We start from the raw sequence: 22,696 nt of genomic DNA, 5'->3' as shown, positions 1-22,696 counted from the left end.
CCCAGTGCCAGAGGGCAGGGCTGGGTGGGATCTTGGGAATTGGGAATTGTTCCCTGGCAGGGTGGGGAGGGGCTGGGCTGGAATTACCATAGGGCAGTGGTTGCTCTTCAGAACCCAAAACTTTTATCAGTAGCCTACATTGAGGTGGGCTCAAGAGCCTGGACAAGAGAAATGTGTCTGAAAGATCATCCACAGCAAAGCACACGGCCAGGAGTGTGTCTGGCAGGGGGTTCAGCATCCAGAGGAGGGGGCCTAGAGGGATGTGCCTTTAGAGGTGTCTGGCAGGGCACTCCAAACCCAGCCTCCTCTGAAGTGCTGGAGGTCAGAACCAGAACCTTTGTAGCTGTCTGTGGCCTGTGAAGGTCTGGCCCTGCACAAAGATCATTTCAGAAAAGCCTTTCCAAACCCTGCTGTGATCTGAGTTAGTGTGGAAGGCACAGAAAGTCAACTTGTCCTTGCTGTGAGTGCCCTGGAAGCTCCAGCACAGCCTGGGAGTTCTCCCCACACTCCCAGAGGGGTTCCAGGTGTTCTGGGTGCACAGCAAGAGGGAAAGGGCTCCTCCAGGAGCAGCTCTAGGGCCCACTGTTCACATTTACCCTGCCAAGTTGGAAGGAGCCTTAAAACTCATCCAATCCTGCCTGTTTTCAGCTTCCTTTTTCCATCTCTGTCAAGATCAGGATTGAAGGTGCTCAATGGTTCACGTTCAGACACAGGTGTTCATTATTTCTCATCTGTGTTACAGTCCCTCAGCAGTGAGTTCTGCAGTTCGTCACTAACAAGGCACAAAATGCCCAACAATCCTTCCCTACAAGGCCTTCTAAGGATAAACTGTGCAATTAAGAAATGACACCTAAATTATTTTCACTTTTAACCCAATAACTGATCACTCAAAGTCTGCAATGTGGATTTTCTGTCCAATTACCCAAAACCACCCAAACCCATGGAGAAGGAGAAGGAGAAGGAGAAGGAGAAGGAGAAGGAGAAGGAGAAGGAGAAGGAGAAGGAGAAGGAGAAGGAGAAGGAGAAGGAGAAGGAGAAGGAGAAGGAGAAGGAGAAGGAGAAGGATCAGCCTCCACCCCAAAACCTCCATCTTGCTCCATATCTATTACTACATTCTAAAACCCCAAACTCTGAGTTTCCCACCCTGTGATATCACACACTTCTATCCAAACCCCACACCCACAATCCCAGTTCTGTCATTCCATTCTGGAAGCTTCTCCAGGGCCTCAGGTCAATGCAGTGTTCTCTGGGGGTCAGAGCCTGGCAGCACAGAAAGTCTCCAATTCTCAGGGACCAGGGCTCCACCACAATCCCACCCCTGCCACGTGCAGGGACACCTTCCCTTATCCCAGGGACAGGAGCTGGGACCCAAGAGAGGCTGTGAGTGCTTTGGGTGCTCAGCTCTGGCTCAGCCACCCCCTGCCCTGCTTTTTGTTCAAACCCCCGTGGTTTTGGGGCTCCAGGCTGTGGAATTCAGAGCCAGCCATCGGGGCTGCTCTGCACGGGGAGCTGCAGGCAGCAGCAAATGCCTGCTGAGCTGTGGCTGCCTGGACATGAAACAGCAGAGCCTGGGCTGGGGATGTCAGAGGGATGAGCTGGGGAGGAGGGAGGGCCTGCCCTGGGTTAATGAGAGAGGTGTGAAAATCGTGGCAGCTGATTTATCAGCCTGGTGACAGATGCCAGCTAAGGAAGGGGCTGTGTGCTGCAGGCAGATGATGAAAACCCAAGCACGAGGCTCCTCGGGTGACAGTTCATGGAGAGCTCACGTTCCTGCAGCTGGAGAATTCCTCACCCTGCCCTGAAACCCCGGGGCACCAGGGAGCTGCCCTGGCAGGGCAGGACCTGCTGCTCCAGCTGTTCCCAGGGGATTGGAGCAGGAACCACAGGGACAATGCCACTGCTGGAGGTGGCTGTGTCACAGTGCGAGGAGGTCACACAGATGGTGAAGAAGGGAAGATCATGGAAACATGGTTTGTGTTGGGAGGGACCCAAAAAGTCATCCAGGGACACCCCAGGTGCTCCAGCCTGGCCTTGGGCACTGCCAGGGATCCAGGGGCAGCCCCAGCTGCTCTGGCAATTCCAGCCCAGCCCCTCCCCACCCTGCCAGGGAACAATTCCCAATTCCCAAGGTCCCATCCAGCCCTGCCCTCTGGCACTGGGAGCCATTCCCTGGCTCCTGTCCCTCCATCCTTGTCCCCAGTCCCTCTGCAGCTCTCCTGGAGCCCCTTCAGGCCCTGCAAGGGCTCTGAGCTCTGCCTGGAGCCTTCTCCTCTCCAGGGGAGCCCCCCCAGCTCTCCCAGCCTGGCTCCAGAGGGGCTCCAGCCCTGGGGTCAGTGCAGTGCCCTCAGCTTCACCCTGTGAAGCCAACCAGAATCCCAGCCTGAGGTGCAGCACTGGTTTTTGTGATACCAGCTGACCTCAGAAGTGCAGATCAGCACCAGATCTAGGAATAGGATTGCAAATCTTATAAAAATACTCTTGGAAATTCCAGGTTCTGGGGTTGCCTGGTTTGAAAGGAGGCTTCTTAGTCTGTAGAACTTTAACAGAAAATTGTAAAGCCTAAATCCTAACTCAGAAACAAATAATTATGGCAGGAGCTCTCCAGACAGTTTTAGAGGAGAATTTGGGGATGCAGCCAGGAGGTGATGACCTGAATTCCTTCTGGAGCAGCACCTGTGGCTGCTGCAGGGAAACTCCTCCTGAGGGGCAGCTCCCATCTCTGCTCTGGGACAGGGACAGCAGCCAGGGCACGGCTGGGGCTGGGCCAGGGCAGCTCAGGCTGGAGATCAGGGCAAGGCTCTTCCCCCAGAGGGTGCTGGCACTGCCCAGGCTGCCCAGGGAATGGGCACGGCCCCGAGGCTGCCAGAGCTCCAGGGATGCCCAGGGTGGGGTTGGTGGGGCTCTGGGCAGGGTTTGGGTTTGGGATTGATCATCCCTGTGGGTCCCTTCCAGCTCAGCCCATTCCATGATTCTGTGAGACTGAGGGATGGGGGAGATGAAGGGTGGGGGAGAAATTTGGGCAGCGCTGCAGGGATGGCCAGGGTGGGGTTGGTGGGGGGTCTGGGCAGGGCCAGGGGCTGGGCTGGGTGATCCTTGGGGTCCCTTCCAGCCCAGGGTGTTCTGTGGCTCTGTGAACCCCCTCAGGTTTGCAGTAGGTGTCAGGACCTCAGAGATGTTGGTGTCTCCCCCCAGACCCTCTGAGGGTCCATGGTGCTGGATGGGGCTGTCCTGGAGCAGCCCTGGAGCAGCCAAGGGCAAGGAGAGCTCCCCAGGGTGATGCTCCCCAGCACGTAGGTGTGAGAGAAGCCACGGGAGCCTTTCACAGCTCCACGTTCCTCAGCTGTCAAGAGGCAAACAGCTCCATGTGGTCAGCCCAAAAACACAAAAGGATTTTAATCCACTGAGATGCTTCGTTTGGCCTTGACATAAAGCTGTGAGAGAGGACAAAAGCTCCTGGGAGGACAGGCCAGATGGGAGGATTATCCGCGGCGCTTTGGGACTTTACAAACACTCCCAGGAGCGAACAAAAGCATCTCTGGGTGAGAGCTGCGTGCCCCGGGCCCTCTCCAGCTCGCTGATATGCAAATCCCAGCACACGCCACCCTTGGCACCTTCTCTGCACCAAGTTTGGTCACGGCTCGGCAGCGGCCCGGCTGACTCAGCGCTCAGGAATTGCGGGCGCTCTTTGTTCTGGGCGCAGCCGAAATTCGGACGTGCCGGGCGGACAAAAGGCGGCTCTGGGCTTTGGCACCGGGAGAGCAGCGGGGTTTGCCCGGGAGGTCCCGGCTGACAGCAGCGGCTCCGGGCTGCGGGCACGCAGGAACCACAGCCACGGGCGGGGAGAGCCGGGGCCGCGGGGGTGCGCTCACCTGCGGGGTGTCACTGTCACCTGGGGGGTGTCACAGGGACCTGGGGGGTGTCACTGTCACCTGGGGGGTGTCAGAGGGACCTGGGGGGTGTCACATCACCTGTGGGATGCTGCACTCACCTGTGGGGTGTCACTGTCACCTGTGGGGTATTCACTCACCTGTGGAGTGTTCCATTCACCTGTGGGGTGTTTTACTCACCTGTGGAGATCTGCACTCACCTCTGGGGTGTCACAGTCACCTGTGGGGTGCTGCACTCACCTGTGGAGTGTCACTGTCACCTGTGCAGTGTTTTACTCACCTGTGGGGTGTCACAATCACCTGTGGCTTGACCAAAAAGCTGAAGGCTCATTTCTGTGACTAGGTGTGTCAGAGTCCCTTGGGGAGGAGGACCTGGAGCTCACAGGCAACTCAATCACCAAAATCTCCAGATGAAAGCAAAAATTTAATGGAGAAGGGAAGGAAGCGGTGATTCCTTCCCATTTTTTGATGACAAAGTGCCCTGCTCTAACCATCCAAAGTGCCCTGCTCTAACCATCCAAAGTGCCCTGCTCTAACCCGCCCCAGTCCGAGGCTCCCAGGGTAATGAGAAGCTCAGAAGAGCTGGAGGAATCTCAGGAAGATCAATATCAATCCCCAGGGGATGCCCCAAGGAGGCAGAACCCCCCCGGGTGGTCTCATAAAGCTGATCAGTGTTGGCTTTGCTCCAGCCTGGGACAGTCCTGCCCTGGAATCTGCTCCTGCTTTGTTCCTCCAGCCTGGCCAAGATCCCAGTCAGCTCCTCTGCCGGGCCAGCCGGGTGTGGGGGTGTGTCTTGGTTTGGGAAGCCAGGTGTCTGCTAAGGAAGGCAGGAGCCTCACCTGAAATGGAGAAAATGAACCCCCCTCACTTCAAATTGCTATAAATTTTAAATTAAGGGGTTCTCAGGCAAAAAAAAAAAAAAAAAAAAGGGAGCAGGAAATAACAGTTCTTTAATAGGGAAGAAAATAAAAGGATAAAATGAACAATGCAGTGAACTAAACCAACCCTGCCAGAGCCAGAGCACAGCCTGACACCCTGTGGGTCAGGGTGCTGGCAGCAGTCCCACTGGAATTGTGGCTCAGCCCTCCTGCAGTGCCAGGGGTGGTTCTGCTGGAGCAGGGATCCTGGAGAAAGGTGCAGTCTGCCTCTGAAGGTCCAGGGGCAGAGGCAGCTGCTGCTCCTCTGGGAATCCAGTGGAGAAGCTGTGCTGGTGTTCCAGAATCTCCAGATTCTATCCGGGTAGGAATGCTTGGCTCCTCCCCCTGGGCTCACATCTCCCAGTGGGATGCTGCAGTTCTTATCAGCCATGCAGGGACATTCCATGGCCTGTTATCAGCAGGGGTCTGCCTGGGGGGAGGAGTGGGTGTGGAAGAGATAAGGGAAACTGCCCACTTGACACCAGACAGCTGCCACACAGATGGGAATAGAACACATCTTGCCTTGCAGTCTGGAACAGGGTGTGAGGGACCAGGAGAAAGGGCTCAGTGCAGCTGGAACCCCCAATCATCTGCCAGGGTGTGGGAAATGCTCTGGCCAAGGGGCAGAGGGAGCCACGCTGAGCCCCACGGCCCCTCCTGGGAGCAGCTCCAGCCCCACACCTCGGGCTCAGGGCAGCTCTTGGATTGGATTTGTGGGGTGCCCTGCAGCAGGGAGGAATGGTGAATCTGGCTCCATATTCTTAGAAGGCTGATATATTATTATATTATATTATATTATATTATATTATATTATATTATATTATATTATATTATATTATATTATATTATATATGCTATACTAAAGGTTACAGAAAGGATATTTACAGAAGGCTAAAAGATAATAATGAAAACTCCTGACTCTTTCCAGAGCCTCGACACAGCCTGGCCCTGATTGGTCATTAAGTCAAAACAATTCACATGAATCCAATGGAACAATTCACCTGTGGGTAAACAATCTCCAAATACATTCCACAGGAGCACAACACATGAGAAGCAAATGAGATCAGAATTGTTTTCATCTTTCTCTGGGTTTCTCAGCTTCCCAGGAGAGAAACCCTGGGTGAAGGGATTTTTTAGAGAATGTGACAGTGACACTCTTGGCTTTGTCTCTGCCAGCACTGCCCTGAACCCAGCCCTGCTGGAGGCTCCTCTCAGCCCAGCCAGCCCTAACTCAGCACCTGGGGCAGTCATGGCCCAGCCAGGCCCAGCTGGTGCTCAGCCACTCCTGGAGCAGGGACAGGGTCACTTGCCACGGCCTGGCAGCCACAAATGCAGCTTGAGGGGCTTTTTGGGGTGACACAAGGCTGTGAACCAATGGAAAAGCCAGGAGGGAAGAGGAGATTCCAGCCCTCTGGTCAGGGTTCCCTTGAACCCCTCTGATGGGGTTTCCTGCCCACCACCGAGGCACAGGCTGAGGGTTTTGGTATAAACACCTGATTTGCAGAAACACCCACTCTGGAGGGGCTGGAAAGCAAGCTCTGAGGAGATTAGATGGGATATTAGGAAAAGTTTCTTCACATGGAAGTGTTGCCCAGCCCTGGCCCAGCTGCCCGGGGAAGGGATGGGATCAGCATCCCTGGAAGTGTTCAAAGGACAGGTAAATGTGGCACCTGGGGGCGTGGGTGGCTTGGAAATGTTGGGAGAAGGGTTGGACGGGTCTGAGAGGGTTTTTCCAGCCTCAGTGATTCAATGATTCCGTGATTAATCATCCCAGAGCCAGGAGATCTCTGTGGCACCTGCCCTGCAGGTGTCATAACAGCTGGGACAGGATTTGGCACAGGGACATCAGAGCTGGCCTGTCCCTCCTGGCTCACCCCAAGCTGTGTCTCCTGAGAATCCCTGGGGAAGGCAGTACCATTTCCAGAGGGCAGAGCTTGAATCAGACACCTAAATCAGCAAAATTCCAGCCTGGGAGAGCTGGGGATGCTGCTCTGGAGAGGAGAAGGCTCCAGGCAGAGCTCAGAGCCCTTGCAGGGCCTGAAGGGGCTCCAGGAGAGCTGCAGAGGGACTGGGGACAAGGATGGAGGGACAGGAGCCAGGGAATGGCTCCCAGTGCCAGAGGGCAGGGCTGGATGGAATCTTGGGAAATAGGAATTGTGAGAAATGACCCTCACTTTCTAAAATTTAAAAGGTTTATTAGAACCTTATCAAAAATACAACAGCAGACTGAATAGAGAAAATATCACAGCACCAGGAGCAGAGGATTTTCCCCACCATGTGCTCACCCACACCATGGAGGTTTCACCTTTTAACCCTTTGGCTCCCCCAAAGTTCTGTCCATCAACTCCTCCTTCCCTGCCCAGGGGTGGAGATCACTGCCTGACACCTTGACTGGGGGGCAGCTGTTGCCATGGTAACGAGTGACCCTCCCAAATGTCCCAAACCCAGGGCACCCCTGATAGCAACACAGGGGGGTAAAACACAACTATAAATCTATAAAGCTTCTCCTGACATATATCCAGGATATTTGCCCTTTAATTGTGAGAGTCAGCCATGGCACTGCTCATCTGTCACAGAATTGTTCCCTGGCAGGGTGGGGAGGGGCTGGGCTGGAATTGCCAGAGCAGCTGGGGCTACCCCTGGATCCCTGGCAGTGGCCAAGGCCAGGCTGGACATTGGGGCTGGGAGTACCTGGCACAGTGGGAGGTGTCCCTGGCACAGTGGGAGGTGTCCCTGGCAGAGTGGGAGGTGTCCCTGGGACAGTGGGAGGAGCTGGGATTGAAGATCCCTTCCCACCCAAACCCCTCTGGGATTCAGATTCCTGAATCAAGGATGAAAACCAGGACCAAACCCATTGCCCCAAAGGGATGAAGGAAAGGAAATAATGATTTCCTGGAAGGTTCCAGGTCCCCCAGGGCTCTTTCCCACAGGGGGTTTGTAGCCTGGCAAGGCCTCGTTAGAGAGGTTTGGGCTCTCACAGAGTGCCCAGAGCAGCTGGGGCTGCCCCTGGATCCCTGGCAGTGCCCAAGACCAGGCTGGACACTGGGACTGGGAGCACCTGGCACAGTGGGAGGTGTCCCTGGGACAGTGGGAGGTGTCCCTGCAACGGCAGGGGTGGCACTGGGTGATATTTAGGGTCCTTTCCAGGGGGAAGATGTCACAGCTTTGCCATACCTGATACAACCCCAGCATCAGCCTTGCCTTGACAGTTCCAGGGAGGATGAATTCTCAGGACAATCCTCAGGGCATGGATAAAACCCAGCTGGGGTGGTTCATTTTCATCTCCCATTCATTCATTTACTGCTGAGCCACTGCACAAAGCTGAGAGAACACAGAATTTTAAAAATGTTATTTATGCAGCAATTAAAAACTGTCATGAGGGAAAAAAAAAACCAAACAAACAAAAAAAAAAGCCTAAACGAGTCGATTTTGACATCAGAGACTGTTCAGGCTTTGGCTCATGGACAGCTGGGGTCAGCCCAGGAGCCTGAGCAGGAAAAGGAGCCACAGCCCCGGAGGTGAACGATCAGCTCCCGGCTGACGAGGAGGATTTGGGGGTCTCGGGGATGTGCGGGGGGTGGATGCTGAGTTCGGCAGCACCGACATCCCCTCGGTTCATCATTCCCGGGGGTGGGCGGGCTGTGGATCCCGGCCGTGCTGGGCTAGCGGAGCTGCCGGGGCTGGGAGCCAGACTCAGATGGCAGCCGGCTGGCAGCGCTTCAGCCCGGGCACAGCGGCTTTGTCTCCGCTGTGGGAGGTGAGAATGAGCCGCACCGAGCCGCTGGAGGCTTCCCCGTGCCAGTGATTAGCAATCTGCCGGCTATAAATAGCTGCTGCCTCATTCCCCCGCGGCTGAGTTATCGCCCTGCTCACGTTCGCCGCTCCATGACACAGTTCTGGTTCGCCCGCTGCATCCCGGTGATGCAAGGCAGCCCAAAAAGAGCCCGAAACGCGTGCTGGCTGCGGGTGGCAGCGTGGGCTCTGCAGGGCAGCACAGCTCCGGGCGACCCTCCGAGGAAAGCCAGGCTCTGTCCCCATCCGTCTGCACTGGGACCCTGGCAAAGGGGCTGAGGCTGCTCCCCGTGCCCATCACTCTGGGCTTTTCCAGCATTTTGGGTCATTTTCTTGCTCTTTCCCCCTGTATTTTGGCCTGGCCCCAGAGCTCAGCAGATCCCACTGGGGAATGAGAGGAACGGTGGATTTGTCTTCCCAAACCAGCTCTGGGTCTGCTGGGAGATGAAACCAGCCCTGGGAGATAAAAGGAACAATGGGAAGGATTCCTCTGATTGATGAATGGAAAAAGAGATTTGCCTTTACAAATAAACTGTAGGTTGGCTGGGAAATGAAATTAGACACTAAAAGATGAAAGAAACAATGGGGAAGAAAAACCCCTAAACTCTGTAAGAATTAACAATCAAAAGGAAGGGTTGTACATTAGAGGGGAATCTTTGGGATCAGGTGTTCTGGGGAGTCTGAACCTCTCAGGTACCTCAGAAATGGGGAAAGAGAGAAGGGAAATGCACCTGGGAAATTGGGATAAAAAGGAGACTGTGTCCTCCAAAAATTGGAGAGACCCCAGGGGAATGCCCCATGGCTTCTGCCTTGACTGGAATAAAGGAAAAGGGCTCCTCTGTCTCCTTTTGGGACACAAACCTCTGGTGCTTGTGGATTAATTTTCCTAACTGGAAGATGACCCCGTGCCCACAGCCTGCTTGTACCCCTGAACATTCCCGACCACGGATCAGCCAGGGCTTCACCCCCTGGGCCAGGCAGCCCTCGGGGGAGGGCCCTGCCCCCTGTGCCCTGCAGAGGCACCAGGCTGCAGCAGCAGCTGGGACTGAGCAGGATGAGCCAGGGAAGTGGCTGGGATCAGTGAGCTCAGTGCCCCACTGCTCAGCCCACCTCAGGGACACCAGGCACCTCCTCTGGGCCATCTGTGCCACTCTGAAGGGCTGCAAAGGCACCCCGGGCTGAGTTTGGAGCCCCAGGTGCCTGTCCCACCCCCTTTCCAGCACTCCTTTGCACTCACAGGGTGCTGAGGATGCAGAAGGGCCGTGGAGGTTCTCACCCTCCCCTGCTGATGTTGCTCTGTTGTTCTCTGTAGGTCTGGGGGCTTTGTCCAGCCAGTGATCCCGGGAGTGCAGGAAGGTTGTGTCACGCAAAGACAGCAACCCTCTGCAGGTCCCTCTGGGTGCTCTGTGTGTCACTGCAGGTCCCCTCTGGGTGCTCTGCTGTCCCTGCAGGTCCTCTCTGGGTGCTCTGTGTGTCCCCTCTCTCTGCAGATCCCCTCTGAATGCTCTGCTGTCCCTGCAGGTCCCCTCTGGGTGCTCTCTGTGTGTCCCTGTTCCTTGTAGGTCCCTCTGGGTGCTCTCTGTGTCCCTGCAGGTCCCCCCTGAATGCTCTGTGTGTCCCCTCTCTCTGCAGATCCCCTCTGAATGCTCTGCTGTCCCTGCAGGTTCCCTCTAGGTGCTCTCTGTATGTCCCTGTTCCCTGCAGGTCCCTCTGGGTGCTCTCTGTGTGTCCCTGCAGGTCCCTCTGGCTGCTCTGTGTGTCCCCAGGGATCAGACGCCAGCAGCTGGTCCCAGGCAGGGGCCCCTGCCCATGCTCCCACCCCAGCCCTGGCTGCAGGTGCTGAGCTCTGGGCACCAGGAGGCCCCTGGGCTGAGGGTTCACTGCTGGCCCAGCCTGGCCAAGCCCGGCCCGGCCCAGCCCAGCCCAGCCCAGCCCAGCCCAGCCCAGCCCAGCCCGGCCCGGCCCGGCCCGGCCCGGCCCAGCCCAGCCCAGCCCAGCCCAGCCCAGCCCAGCCCGGCCCGGCCCGGCCCAGCCCAGCCCGGCCCAGCCTGGCCCAGCCCAGCCCAGCCCGGCCCAGCCCAGCCCGGCCCAGCCCAGCCTGGCCCAGCCCAGCCCAGCCCAGCCCCTTGCAGAAGGGCTGAGCCTTTGCCAGCTTTAAACCAGACCTTGAACACAGGGCTGGTCCTTTCCAGCCCCAAATCCCTTCCAGGACCCTACAGACAATATTCCATACTTGCTAAAGCTGTTGGGGTGTGTGGTGCAGGGACAGAGACTGAGACAGTGTCACTGTAATTTATCCCTGTTTAAGGGCCTTTGCATTTCTTTGAGGTCACAAAGTGCCACTGGGAGCACAGGGGCCTGTGAGCCCCAGCCCAGGGCACATCCATGGGTTTTTCCAAGGAACAACGAGTATTTCTCCAAGTTTTTCCCAGTTTTTCCCAGTTTCTCCCAATTTCTCCCAGTTTCTCCCGTTTTTTCCCAGTTTCTCCCAGTTTCTCCCAGTCTCTCCCAGTTTTTCCCAGAGTTTCTCCCAGCCCTGGTCCCCTCTTGTCCCTGGTGCTGGTGTTCCCCTCTCAGACCTGGCATTTCCAAGCAGGAGCTGTTGGTGCAGCCCTGTGTCCCCACACCCCCAAGCTCTGCAGAGACTTTCCCAGCCCCTGCAGTGGCTCCAGGCTGGAATAACCAGGGGCTAGGATAATAATTACAATAACAAGGATCAGGCTTTCCCAGCTGTTGGTCCCCAAGGAGGGACAGGCAGAGCAGAGCAGGAGGATCCTCCCCAAATGTTCTGTGGAGTGCCACCAACATGAGGAACACGATGTTCCTGGAGAAACCCCCTCTGGACCTTACAAGGGAATTGAAATTTTACAATAGGATCAAGATTTTACATTAGGATCAAGATTTTACAATGAGATCCAGATTTTACAATGAGATCCAGATTTTACAATAGGATCCAGATTTTACAAAAGTTCTCCACCCTGCAGTACACCGGAATTGCAGGGCCCTTTAAAAAACCTGCGATATTTTTCTCCTCTAAATCAAGATAAATCTGGAGCCAGGAAATCTCAGTCATTGTGCAGGGAGAGGAGCTGCAAAAGCACCGCTGGGAAGGAGCTGCTGGGAGAGCGAGCGAGGCAGAATTTGCATTAATTAGTCCGTGTTCTCCTCTCGGACGGGCATCAAATCCGCGCACAGCGCTGGGGTTTTTAAGCGAATGCAGGGGTTTTGGGGTTTTTTTAAGGAAATATGGTTGGTAAGAGAAAATCCCACTAGATGGCACTCGGCGGACGCGCATCGGTCACCTGGCAGCTCCTGCGGCAGAGGGAGCTGGGGGTGCTGCGGGGCTGGGGGCGGCCAGGGCATCTCCATCTCCTGGGGGGCTGAGGGTGCTGCTCTGGGGTGTCCTGCTGGGAGCCGGGCCCCAAAACCACCGAGGGATTGGCTGGGATGAAGGGGGGAAGCACTGAAAATGCTGCTGCTGCTGCTGCTCCTCTGCTCTGGGGGGGAGGTTCAGCCACACAGGGAGGGTGGCACTGAAATGGGGTCCCCAGCACCCACAGCCTTGTCCTGGGTGGCATTGCAGAGATGTCCCCATCACCCCGCAGCCTTGTCATAGCTGGCATGGCAATGGTGTCCCTATCACCCCACAGCTTCCCTTGGGTGGACCTGGAATGGTGTCCCCATCACCCCACAGCCTTGTCCTGGGTGGCATTGCAGAGATGTCCCCATCACCCCACAGCCTTGTCCTGGGTGGCATTGCAGAGATGTCCCCATCACCCCACAGCCTTGTCATAGCTGGCACGGCAATGGTGTCCCCAGCACCCCACGGGTTCCCTTGGGTGGCACTGGAATGGTGTCCCCATCACCCCACAGCCTTGTCATAGCTGGCAGTGATGTCCCCCTCACCCAACAGCTTCTCTTGGGTGACATTGGAATGCTGTACCCATCATTCCACAGCCTTGTCTTGGGTGACATCACAGCGGTGTCGTCCCCCCCCCCAGTGGCAGAAATCTTGTTTTGACCCTTCCACGAGTGGCACATGCCAGGGAGCTGCCCTGTGATGGAGCTCGAGGACAGGGACAGCAGAAAGGGGCATTTTCTTCTTGTTCTTCCTCCTCCTCCTCCTCCTCCTCCTCCTCCCTCCGTTGCCCCAGCAGGACAGCCCAGCTGAGGTGACACACGCTGGGGACTTTGGGGCATTGCTGGGCCAAAAGGAGCAGGGAAAGGGCCCTGTTTTGCTTCGAGGAATGTAATTATCAGAGAGGAGAGGGGCTGGGGGCTTCCCAGTCCCACAGCACCGTGCCAGGGCTGGGGGCAGCTGGGAGGGGCAGAGCCCACCAGGGTAAAACCTGCTGTGGGGTGGGGGAACAGCCAGCAAACCCCAAACCCCCATCCTTAATTTCTCCTGGCCTCAAACCCTTCTCTGTGGTGTCCTCAGGGATGTCTGTGGGACCAGCAGAGCCCACAAGGGTTTTTCTTTCTCCAGGATGATTTTCCTTGCCATCCCCCTGCTCCCAGCCCCACTCCTGGGGTATGGGGACACCTCCAGCCCATCCTGCTGCTGGTGCCACCCTGTGGGGGCTCACAGTGCCCTCCTGGCTCCTTGGGCAGCATCCTCAAATGCTCCCTTCCCAGGGGGCTGCTGGGCAGAGGGGCTGCAGTGCCTGGCAGGACCGACAGCTTCCCCAGGCAATTCATTAGAGCTCCAGAAAAATCATTAATTTCTCCTCAAGAGAAGCCTTTGCCCAGCACACCTGCCTGACAGCGGCTGTGAGGAGCTGGCACAAGCCCCCCCAGCCCTGCTAAGCCAATCTTTTCTGCCTCATCCCTGCAAGCTCATTTTATTTCCATCTGGCAGCAACAGCGTCCCCTCAAAGCCACCCTTCAGAGAGGCTGGAGGGTGCAGCAGGCACCTCCAGCTGGGCTGGGAACCCTGCAAAGCCATCAGGGAGTCCTCATGCCTGGGACAGCCCCAGGAGATGCTGGGATTTGGGATGAGAAGGGCCCCAAGGCCACCATCAGTGCTCTGGAGGAACAGGAGTGTGGCCAGTCCTTGGAGGGGTGGGTGGGCACTGGGCAGGGAACAGAGCAGGGAAGGGGCTGGAGCCCCAGGAGGGTCTGAGGGAGCTGGGAAGGGGCTGAGCCTGGAGCAAAGGAGGCTCAGGGGGGACCTTGTGGCTCTGCACTGCTCCTGCCAGGAGGGGACAGCCGGGGGGGTCGGGCTGTGCTCCAGGGAACAGGGACAGGAGGAGAAGGAACGGCCTCAGGCTGGGCCAGGGCAGGCTCAGGGTGGGCACAGCAGGAATTTCCCCATGGAAAGGGGGCTCAGGGCTTGGCACTGCCCAGGGGGGTTTGGGGTGCCCATCCCTGCTCAGCAAACATTTCACTCAGTGCTGTGAGTGCTGTGGTGGTGCTCAGCCAAAGGTTGGACTTGATGATGTTGGAGCCTGAGTGATTCTGTGATTCCGTGATTGTGGCACCTGCAGACCCCAGTGAGGTGCAACATTCCCCACTCTGCCACCCTGCTGGGGCCTGGGAGGCTGGGAGGGAGAACTCCAGGTGTGTCTGGCTCCAGCAGAGCCTGAGGCTGCCGTGATGAGGCCAGAACCAGACGTGGTCCTGTGCACACCAAGCTCTTCTCCCTGTGAGCAGCTCAGCCCTGCAGAGCCCTCTGTGCTGACCACACCTGTCCCCTTCATCCCTGTCCTGGGGGGGACTGAGACTGGGGGTTCTGTGTGGATCTGGAGCCCCTGCTTGGATCTGGAACCCCTGTTTGGATCTGGAACCGAGTTTCTGTGTGGGTCTGGAGCCCTTGTTAGGATCTGGAGCCCCTGATTGGATCTGGAAACCCTATTTGGATCTGGAACCCCCGTGTGGATCTGGAACCCCCGTGTGGATCTGGAGCTCCTGTGTGGTTCTGGAGCCCCGTTTGGATCTGGTTCCCCCGTGTGGATCTGGAGCCCCTGTGTGGATCTGGATCCCCTGTGTGGATCTGGAGCTCCATTTGGATCTGGAGCCCCTGTGTGGATCTGGATCCCCCATGTGGATCTGGAGCCCCATTTGGATCTGGAGCCCCTGTGTGGATCTGGAGTTCCATTTGGATCTGGAGCTGCTATGTGGATCTGGAGCCCCTGGATGCACCCCTGGCCTGGAGGTGGCTTGTGCTGCTCCCTGGCTGAGCCCAGCCCCATGGCCAGGAGCCCAGGCAGGTCCCTGCCTGCCCACCCCCCAAATCTGGCTGCAATTTGTGCTGGCTCGGAGCAGCAGCAGCCCCAGGATGGGAAATGCAGCCCCTCTTCCTCGTGCTCCTCAGGCAGGAAAGCTGAGCCGGGGTTTCGCCCTGGATGCTCCCAGGGCTGCCTGGCTGGGAACAGCTCATGGGCCAGGAATGTGGGATCGCTGCTATTTTCCCACCTCAATCCAGAGGAAAATGGATCAGCTGCTAATTAGCAGCAGGGGAACTCGCTGCAGGTTTATTAGGATTTTCCCCTTCTCCAGAAGTGCCTGATTAACAGAGAGGCTGCGAAACACCCGGAATTCGTTCAACCCTGCACAAAGAGCACGGCGGTGCCCCGAGGATGAAAAAATCGGGGGAAAGGATGGTGCAAGGGCAGGAAAGCAGGCTGTGAGTTCGCCTGAAGGCTGATGAATGCCAAGCAGCATCCCTGCTTCTGCCGGGCGAGGTCCTAGCCCGGCCACATCCCTGGCTGGGTCTGATCTGCGGGATGACCTAACCTCGGAGCCAGCTGAGGCTGGAATAAAAAGGCTGGCGGCTGCAGCGAGCTCCAGCCGGTATCACAGCAACAGCAGGAACGGCTCAGAGCAGGCTGGGCTCAGCTGAGCCTCTGGGGTCCTGGGGAACAGCTCTTTAATGTCTGCAAAAGCGCTTTGAAAGCCAGAGAAGGGAAATGGGGAAGGGGAAGGATGGGGGTTGTTTGGAACAGGGATGGAGCTTCAAGCAGCTCTGAATGCAACAGCTCAGGGAAATCACACCTGAGGAGGAGCTCAGGGGCACAGCTCAACTCAGGTTCCTCCCCAGGATAAGGCTGGAAAATATCCACGGAGATCCAGGGAGCTGCAGGACCTCAAGGAAGCTTCAGGTGGGAAAAAGGTGAAGGGGAATTGCTGATGGTCCGGCAGTGCCCGAGCTGTCAGGGCAGTGCCAGGGCAGAGTGAGCTTTTATTTATCCTGTGCTGGGCACACAGGGACTTTGCACAGCCTCCCTCACCCCCAGGGCTGTCTGCACGTCCCTGAAAGGATCCTGGAAACTTTTGTCCCCAGAAAAATTCCTCTAGACCCCTGAAAGTCCCCCAGGGAGGGCACAGTGGGGTTTGTGGCCATCACTGTGACCCCTGGAATGGAACTGGGCTGGGACAAGGTCACTGCTCCCTCATGCACATCCCCGGAATGGAACTGGGCTGGGACAAGGTCACTGCTCCCTCATGCACATCCCCGGAATGGAACTGGGCTGGGACAAGGTCACTGCTCCCTCATGCACATCCCTGGCAAGGGGAGGCAGAGTGAGGAGAGCCCAGAAATGAGTCCCTGCCCAGAGGGGATGTGCTTTGCCACCCTCAGGTGCCCTTTGGCTCCATCCATGACCACTGCATGGTCAGCCAGGCTCAGACCTGGCCAGGCTGCAGGACACAATTCCACAGAGATCCAGCACTGCCATCCTCCCCTTCCAGCAGGTGCCAGCACATTTTGGGGATGGAGCTGTCTGCAGAGGCACAGAGCTCCACATCTCTTCCTTGCCGATGTCATAAAGGGTTTAAAATGTAATAACAGGAGCTCTGGTGTCCAGCAAAGCAGAGACTGTTGGATTTCACAGCTTCTCCTCCTTCCTGAAGCAGTACCCCTGGGTTATTGCACTTATTAAATTAGGAGCTGTAAAGCAACTGGGTAAATAATAAATTGCTAGGAGGAAATAAAAAACCAAAAACCACCAGCCATTGCAGTTATTAGTCCTGATGAGTGAATTAGGTGTGGAAACAGCAGCTTTGAAGTTTGCCTCATTAAATCACACACCAATTCAGCACTTATTAGGTCTCCAGTCAGAGATACAAAGGCCTGGAAGATGGGGTTGTTGTTAGCAAGAGCCACCACTGCTGCTGCTCTGGGCAGCCTGAGAGGCTCCTGCTGCTGCCTCGGCTGGGGGAGAAGGATTTAAAGCCCCAGCCCCCGGTCCTCTGTGACAGTTTGGGTGTTGTGGGGTTTGGCCCTGAAGGAAGAGCTCAGAAAGGGGGTGGTAACTGCACAAACGTTCACAGAGAGTCAGGAAGGCGTGGAAAATGGGATGGGAGGGGATTTTCAGAGCAGGATCAGCTGGGATTTCACACAGCCCCAGCCAGCACTGCAGTGTCTACCTCAAGAGGTTGGGCTCTTCCACTGAGCAACAAAACCCCACATTTCAAAGGCTTCTTCTCATATCCCTCCATCCATCCATCCATCCCTCCATCCATCTATCTCACATCCATCCATCCATCCATCCATCCATCCATCCATCCATCCATCATCTATCCATCATCCATCCATCCATCCATCCATCCATCCATCCATCATCCATCCATCCATCCATCCATCATCATTCCCCCATCCATCCATCCGTCCATCCCCCCATCCATCCATCATCCATCCATCCCTCTGTCCATCACCATCCATCCATCCATCCATCCATCCATCCATCCATCCATCCATCCATCCATCCCTCCCTCCATCCATCCCTCCATCCATCCATCCATCCATCCCTCCCTCCATCCATCCATCCCTCCATCCATCCATCCATCCATCCATCCATCCATCCATCCATCCATCCATCCATTATCCATCCATCATCCATCCATCCATCCATCCATCCATCCATCCCTCCATCCATCATCCATCCATCCCTCCATCCCTCCATCCATCATCCATCCATCCCTCCATCCATCCATCCATCATCCATCCATCCATCCATCCATCCATCCCTCCAGGTTTCCTTCCCCATCACCCTCATCTCCTTGTCTCCCCACACTTGTCCCCTGCAGCTGGCATTGAGTGAGTGACAGCCCAGCAGCACCCACATCCCAGGCCAAAAGCCACGGGCACAGAGCTCATAAAAGAATGTGAAAATCCCTTCCTTGAGCACAGTACTCACCTTAAAATACTAACAAAGGAAAATCCCTTCCTTGAGCCCAGTACTCACCTTAAAACTCCACCAGGTTTTTATCCAGCCCCCTTCCTTCCATAAATTTGCACCCTAATGGGTTACAGAGATCTTAAAACTGGAGATCTCTGCAGGAGCTCGGTGTCACACAGGGCCCTGTTGGCCTCGTGTCTCCAAAGTTATGAGGTTAAAGGAATAACACATTTTGCAGCCTTCATTTTTCCCATATGTTAGCAAAGATAAGATCACAGTTTCCAGCTCCTTCTGCAGCCACGAGAGTTGGAAATCTATTTTTATAGTGAAAATTTTGGATTCTCAGCGAACAAGCTGAATGCAGGGGCAGAAAGCTGCGAGGGAAAAGCGCTGTGGGAGTGAACAATCCAGAACCAGCAGTGCTGGGAATTCCCAGAGCTCACACGCTTCAGGAGCAAAGGTTTAACCAAATGCTGGGACCCCAGAGCCAACCCTCCCTCTGGGAGTTTGGGATTTCATCTCCTAAAGCAAATATTCCAGCTGGAATGCTGCATTCCTTTAGGACTGAACAACTTGGGCAGAGCTGTGGCCTAAACTGCAATTTGCAGCGAAAATGGGGAAAGACCTGCTGAGATAAATAATACAGTGGATGTGCCCTCACCCACTGCGTGTGCTGCTGAAATCACACCCTTTGTGCAGCTGAGCTGCAGTTCCAGGAAGAAAAAGCAAACTCACCACTCAGGAGGGTTTCAGGTTTAAAGTGGGCACTGGTTAAAGGGGCAGGGCACGGGGTCCTTTCAGTCTTGGATGGCTTTGAGCCCCAGACCTCCAGCTCCTGAGCACAAAGTCTGGCTGGTGGTGCCTCCTCTTGAGCACCTGGGAGGCTTTAACCCATCCCTCACTCTCTGACTTGGGGGCACAGGATAACCCAGGCTGGGAGAGCAGGGTCAGCCAGGGACTCAGGCTGTGCTACTCCAACCTCTGTCTCATCTGGGCATGGAAACTTTGGTAATTCTCCCTTTGGAAGGGCTGGATTTGGGATCAGAGCAGGGCTTGGGACTGCTGGGACACTAGGGACACCAGGGCTGGGCTGTCACCCCTCAGGAGCAGGTGAGGAACTGCATTTCTCAGTTCCTGAGTGAAGTTAGCACATCCCCCAGGAGGGCAGTGGAGACTCCTGCATTTCCCAGGGCTGTTAATCCCGGCTGGCAGGCACACAGGGACACACTTCCAGGTTTTCCCCCATAAAACAGAGGCTAGGGCTGCTTGCACCCTGCTAATGATGAAAGCCAAGCTTTCCCCTTCATCCTCTGGGCACCGGAGCTGTGGGCTTATGGAGAAGGACACGTTAGGAGACACCAGTTTGAAATGAAAAGCACAGGCTGACAGCCCGGGCACCCCCTGGCAACTCCTGCACCTCCCTTTTCGTGCCCCCTCTGAGGCTGGCAGGGGGCACTGGTGACCCCAGCAGGACACAGGGTTTGTTACCAGGTGAATTCCTGTTTTGTTTTGCTGCCTGTCTGAGCAGTGCCTGTTGGAGGATGAGGTCACAGCTCGGCTGCCAGCTGTCCCCAGGAGGGATCAGCTGCAGTAACCCCCAGGCTGCTGCTTTGGGCATTGTTGTCCCAGATTTTGCCACTGCACAGGTCCCACCCCTGGTGATGTTTGGACTCAGCCCAGCCCTTCTTGTCCCCAGCAGTGTCACAGGCAAGGCACAGCCTGTAGCAGGCGCAGGGCCGGCTACGGCTCCGTGGAGGGATGTTTAGAGATAGGAATTTGCTGAGTCATAGGAATTGAACCAGGAGTCCTCACTCTGGTCCTCCAGGCCTGCTTATCTCTCTGTGACCCCATAGGCTAGTTTCCCTAACCCTTACAACTGGTCAGTATTCAATCCTCCCTAACCCTATAAAAGAGGCTGTCTTGGCCCATTTCTTTAGAAGAGCAGCTTCAAGACCCTTCGTGAGACCCTCAGAATAAACCATCATGGAACCCTTGGCCGCCTTCTCCTCTCTCTTTCCTCTGCCTTCCAGAAGCCACAGCCAGCCACAGCCCCTAGAGCAAGCTAAGAGCTGAAATCATAAAAGAGCTGATATCACTAAGAGCTGACAATCACTGAGCTTGCTAGGGGCCACGGCTGAGCTGCAGTCTGGCCTAGGGCACCCCAGCCTCCAGAGGGCTGAGGTATCCAGCCCTGAGACTGCTTGTCTGGGGCGCTTACCCTACGAGGGACCAGCTATCCAGCTAAGGAGCTAGCCCCGGTGGCTTCATTTATTTTACAACAGCACAGTCCTGATGCCATGCTTGGGCTGCCCTGCATCCCTGGGCTGCCCTCTGTCCCTGGGGCTGCCCCTCTATCCCTGGGGTGCCCTGAATCCCCGGGGTACCCTCTATCCCGGGGCTGCCCTCCTTCTCTGGAGCTGCCCTGCATTCCTGGGGCTGCCCTGGATCCCTGGGGATGCCCTCTATCCTGGGGCTGTCCCTGGGGTGCCCTCTATCCTGGGATGCCCTCTATCCTGGGATGCCCTCTAACCCTGGGATGTCCTCCCTCCCTGGGGTGCCCTCCATCCCTAGGGCTGCCTCTCCATCCCCAGGGTGCCCTCTGTCCTGGGGTACCCTCTACCCCCAGGGCTGCCCTCTATCCTGGGGTGCCCTCTATCCCTGCCCCGTGCTCAGCCCACCCCTCAGCCTGTCCCTCACTACCTTCCCTGAGCCCTTCTGCCCCACAAAATCCTGCCCTTTGTGAGATGGCTCATTGGGGACGGTGGGATTCAATCAAAGCTTGGCCTTTATGCTCTTGGAGGTCTTTTCCAGCCTTAATGATTGTACAATTCTCTCATTCTTTGATTCTCTGATCTCTTTTCCTTGCCTCCCTCCCCGTTCTCTGCTCTCAGCAGCCTCCTCCTGTTGTCATAACAACGAGCACCAGCCCGCGTGGCCGTGCCAGCCCTTCCAGCTCCAACAGCTCCTCCTGGGAGGGAGCAACAGTCCCAAACCATCTGGCCGAGGTGGGGAGGAACCCAGGCAGCCCCAGGCGGAGAGACAGGGGCTGTGTCCCCTCTCTCACACACTGTCCCCAGCATGGCTGGGGACACGGGGCACAGGAGGAGCTGTCCCTGGCTGCTCTGTGCAGCACAGCCCCAGCCATCCCTCCTCCTCCTCCTCCTCCCAGCTCCCTGGGGACCCAAATCCCTGGAGCCAAATCCCTGTTCGTCTCAGCCCTCTCCTCAGCAGAGTCCAAAATCCCTGGAGCCAGGTCCCCGTTCCTCTCTGCACCAAATCCCAGGAGCCAGGTCCCTGCTGCTCTCAGCCCCAAATCCCAGGAGCCAGGTCCCTGCTGCTCTCAGCCCCAAATCCCTGGAGCCAGATCCCTGATGCTCTCAGCCCCAAATCCCTGGAGCCAGGTCCCTGATGCTCTCAGCCCCAAATCCCTGGAGCCAGGTCCCTGATGCTCTCAGCCCTCTCCTCAGTGGAGCCCCAAATCCCTGGAGCCAGGTCCCTGATGCTCTCAGCCCCAATTCCTGGAGCCAAATCCTGGTTCCTCTCAGCCCTCTCCTCAGTAGAACCCAAATCCCTGGAGCCAGGTCCCCATTCCTCTCAGTCCCAAATCCCTGGAGCCAGGTCCCTGATGCTCTCAGCCCCAATTCCTGGAGCCAAATCCTGGTTCCTCTCAGCCCTCTCCTCAGTGGAGCCCCAAATCCCTGGAGCTGGGTCCCTGATGCTCTCAGCCCCAATCCCAGGAGCCAGATCCCTGATGCTCTCAGCCCCAATCCCAGGAGCCAGATCCCTGATGCTCTCAGCCCCAATCCCAGGAACCAGATCCCTGTTCCTCTCAGCCCAAATCCCAGGAGCCAGGTCCCCATTCCTCTCAGCCCCAAATCCCTGGAGCAGGTCCCTGTTCCTCCCAGCCCTCTCCTCCCCTCCCCTGTCACACCTCCCCAACACACAGCACCCCCAGGCACAGGCAGGTTTTGGATGGGGCAAAGGGATGCAGGAGCTGCCCAGGAGGATTTCCAGGTGAATAAAAGGAATTGATGGGCTGAGTGCAGCTCAGTTCCTGAGGAGGAGCAAGTGGAAGGGGGAAATTCCAGATTTTTTTACACTTATCCTATTTTTTCCCCTAAAGTTTGTGTCCAAGGCCAGGCTGGAGAAGGCTCTGAGCACCCTGCTCCAGTGGGATCTGTCCCTGCCCAGCTGGGGCTGGAACTGGGTGATCTTTAAGGTCCTTTCCAACCCAAACCAGTCTGGGTTGTAGGAATTCAGCCTGGCCTCTGTGGAGCATCCATTGCTCATGGCCTCGGCTCTGTGAGGAGGAAAAACTGGGGGAAAAAAGGGAGAAAAACTGGAAAAAATACAATGGTGGCATTTCCATGAGGGCAGCTCCTCCCCTGCAGGGATGGGTGGCTGCAGCAGAACCAGGATTTATCCAGGGGTGCCTCCAGGGACCTGGGAAATAAACCAGGAATTAAAGGATGCCACTCACGCACAAAGTGATATGTTGGGACTTTAAAATTTATTCCAACATGCTGTTTTTTTAAAAATACGCCCAGACCGAGCAGACAATCTGAGCTGTAGTAAAGGCAATATTATACTTGTAAAAACTTCTCATTCACAGTACAGATGTCATTTACAATAAGGGTCACAAACATCAAATACTGAGTATTTTTCTTTTTTTTTTGTTTTGTTTTCTTGTTTTTTGTGTGTTTTTTGTTCAGTTTTTTTGTTGTTTTTACATCAGACTGTGCTTTTTACCTGCATTTTTTTTTTTTTTGCACTGATATAACCATACAGACATTGCAAGATGCAAGTGTAGAAACTGGAGTTCAAATAAAATTACAGGCAAAACTACCAAATTCCATTGGACGCTGTACATATTTACAGTACCATTTTTTGGAATGTATTGCCATTTTAAGAACATATAGAAACTTTCTACAGACTATTCCACTTACAGAATACATACACCTTTTAGAAAAAAAGGCAAATA

Source organism: Haemorhous mexicanus, chromosome 27, assembly GCF_027477595.1.
Source record: "Haemorhous mexicanus isolate bHaeMex1 chromosome 27, bHaeMex1.pri, whole genome shotgun sequence".
Lineage (NCBI taxonomy): Eukaryota > Metazoa > Chordata > Aves > Passeriformes > Fringillidae > Haemorhous > Haemorhous mexicanus.
The sequence above is the reverse complement of the archived record's forward strand: the minus strand, read 5'-3'. Positions refer to the sequence as shown.